The sequence below is a fragment of the Amblyomma americanum genome, chromosome 1 (assembly GCF_052857255.1).
Source record: "Amblyomma americanum isolate KBUSLIRL-KWMA chromosome 1, ASM5285725v1, whole genome shotgun sequence".
NCBI lineage: Eukaryota > Metazoa > Arthropoda > Arachnida > Ixodida > Ixodidae > Amblyomma > Amblyomma americanum.
Window position 1 is genome coordinate 460,595,579 of NC_135497.1, and position 3,308 is coordinate 460,598,886.

At 45.8% G+C, this 3,308-nt stretch overlaps 1 pseudogene; it reads left to right on the forward strand.

Annotated features, from left to right (window-relative positions):
- The first annotated feature begins 2,131 nt into the window (after positions 1-2,131).
- Positions 2,132-3,060, forward strand: LOC144126098 (uncharacterized; annotated as a pseudogene).
- The last annotated feature ends 248 nt before the right edge of the window (positions 3,061-3,308 follow it).

The following is a 3,308-nucleotide window of genomic DNA, read 5'->3' on the forward strand; positions in this document are numbered from 1 at the left end:
GAAATACTAACAATGCACATTTCTTCACATTAAGGGACAGATGAATTTTTCCTAGCCAGTTGTCAAGAACATTGAGGTAATTTTGCAGGGTTTGATAAAGAGTGTGAATGTCACCTGCTGATGCAAAAAATGCAATATCGTCGGCGTACACATAAGTTTTCACATTTTGAATGCATTGAATTGAGCTTAGAAAAATGTTAAAAACAACAGGTGAGAGAACTGATCCTTGCGGAACACCTCTTGTCTGTGGAAATCTCCTTGAGGAAACACCATTTTGGCAGCAGTAAAATTCTCTATTTTCCAAAAAAAAAAAACAGAAATCCAGGCTACAAAATAGCTTGGGAAGTTGAGTTCCTGTAATCTTAGTAATAGAGTCGAGTGCTCCACGCTGTCGTATGCTTTACTGACATCCAAGGTGACAAGCGCAGCAAAGTTTTTTCTATTGCGAGCTAATTTAATACGACTCTCAAGGTCAGTATGAGCACACCAAATTGAACAACCCGGCCTGAAACCAATTTGACATGGATTCAATACAGCATTTTATGAAATGAATGACATGACACGGCTGAGAAGGACCCTTTCCACCAATTTCACAAGGTTCGATGTTAACGAAATAGGGCGTATATTGTCTAAAGTTAAGCCCTCCCCTTGCTTTTTAAGCAATGGAACTATATCAGCAAGACGCCACTCATGCGGTATCCAAGGACCTTTAATAGAATGGTTAATTAGAGCCAACAGGTCTGCAGGAGATTCATTGAACAAGATTTTGATCATAGATGAAGCGACCTTATCGGGGCCAGGAGCCGCTGGGGATAAGCGCAGAACAATTTGCGACAGCTCAGGCATAGAGACCTCAGTGAAATCACTTGAGGTGAATGTGAATATAGTAGGAGAAGGTAAAGCAGATGTAAAGCGAAGCTCTAGGCCACACGCAATATCCTCTAAGGCCTTTGCGATGTCAGCAGAGGACTGAACAAGGGATTCAATGTTGGCAGCCGGAGGAATCAGCTTGTTGCGCCTCATGAAATTAAACAAAGCTCGTTTATTTCCTGATTGGGAAAGGAAATCATAATGATTTGTATTATACTCCTCCTTTGCACGGGCGACAGTGCGCTTAATTGTTGCTGCAACATACTTATAATCCAGCCAATTTTTTGGGCATTGATTGATGAGAAGTTTCTTCCAAGCTGCTTTCCGTCGTCTATATGCACGCGTGCACTCAGCATTCCGCCAATTGTTCGCGATTGCACCCTTTGTTCTCTTAAGCAAAAATTCAGACTTTTGCCTTGCATGGTCCAGTACTGAGCATAGATGTGCAGCCTTGCTTTCGGCACTTCTCTGAGCGCTTGTGTCTGAAGTGATTTGGAGGGCTGATTTTAGCGTGTCTTTAAACCAATTGTAATTTATTAACGTGCTTTAAAGACACGCTAAAATCAGCCCTCCAAATCACTTCAGATGGACACCTTTCCTCATCGTCTTCCAGCATAAAACGCGGGAAAGGATCTACCGTAAATTGTTTGCATGGATTTTTAAGACACACCTGCTCCAGAGATGAAGAAACGAGGCAATCGCTCGCACATTACTGTGGATAATTACGATCCCAGTCGCGGCTGCCGCATTTCAGTGGTAGCGAAATGCAGAGGCCCGTGCATCGGTGCACGTAAGCGATCCTCAGGCGGTCAGTTTATCTTGAACCCTCCACTACAGTGACACTCATAGTCTAAGTCGTTTTGAGACGTTAAATAAACCCAATGAATCAGGCGATTGCTGGGATTATCAGTGCTGCTCTCAATGAAGGGCATTGCGGAATTATACGCGCGCCGTGACTAGTTTTGCTTCGCCGTCGCTGTAGACGATGCAAATATGTGGCTTTTTTTATAGAATTGGGCGAGTACCCCCCCAAAAATGTGGTTTAAAACATCAGTAATGGCGACCAATGTGCATTTGTGTGCGAGATTTGAGCTCGAACGATTCACCAGGTTAGTGTGACGTCAGCCTGCAGATAAAACACGAGCACACTTCTTTGGCTGTCATCCCGCACTTATCACAAAGGTCATGTGACTAGCGCTTCTGTATATATTGCACTTCATCGGAATAAACGGGGAGTTCCCTTTATCACCGCCCTACGATGCGTGTCTGACATGGTGTCAGAAGTGGGATGGCCGCTCCCGGAATAGACCGTCAGGGGCGTATGCAGTCCGACAGAGCGGACTTGCAAGTGGTGCAAGTCTTCACGGAAGGCACGGCAGCAACGAGCGTCCAGCAACGAGCAACAATGGCTGGGATAAAGCCTCCGCAGCCATTTGATTTCCACAACGCAGCAGACTGGCCCTCCTGGATTGAGGAATTCGAAGACTACATACAGCTTCGCATCCGGTCTCAGCGAGAAAACGGAAGAAATTCAAGTAAGAACCCTTCATTACACAATGGGCCGGAAGGCAAGAGAGATTCTTCGCTCGTTAGCGGTAAAAGACGGAGACCTGAAGACTTTCAAGGTCGTAAAGGCAAAGTTTGAAGCCTATTTTGTTCACACGAAGAACACAGTGTATGAGAGCGCCCGTTTTAACAGACGTCGTCAACAGCCAGGGGAAGCTGTAGACGAATTTGCAACCGACCTCCACAAGTTAGCAGAGCGATGCGACTTCGATAACATGAAGGACCGTTTAATAAGGGATCGCTTTGTAGTTGGCCTTCTAGACAAAGCGCTGTCGGAAGAGCTTCAAATGGACCCTAAGCTAACATTGGCCACCGCACTAGCAAGGGCCCGAACAAGCGAAACGATAAAGCAGCAGCAAGCAGACTTGAAACAGCAGGAAGGTACGAGCGCCGAAACATATGTTGCAGAGGTAAAGAACAAGAAAACAGAACAGAAGAGAGAATGGAATGCTACACTTGCGCGTCGCAAGAAGACCGCTTCTGTAAAAAACCACTTATTGCGCAGGTTCGATGCACCCGCGAACTAGTTGTCCAGCGAAGCAGCAAAAATGCTTTTACTGCCAGAAGCTTGGGCATTTCGAAAAGGCTTGTCGAATTAAAAACAACGAAAACTTGACGGGGTAACGGCACCTGGCTGCACAGATAACGACTGCCCAGATAACGAGCACCAATTCCTCGGCACAGTTACACCGCGACAAAGCAAGTTGTCTGCGCACTTCGTGACTGTACAGATAAACGGCCATGAAGTAAAAATGAAAGTCGATACTGGAGCAGAAGTCAAAGTCGTGGGGGAAAATTTCCCAGGAATGCCAAGCTATCTTGAGAAAGCAGCAAATCTAAGGGGACCAAGTGACGCAGGCATTGACACGTGC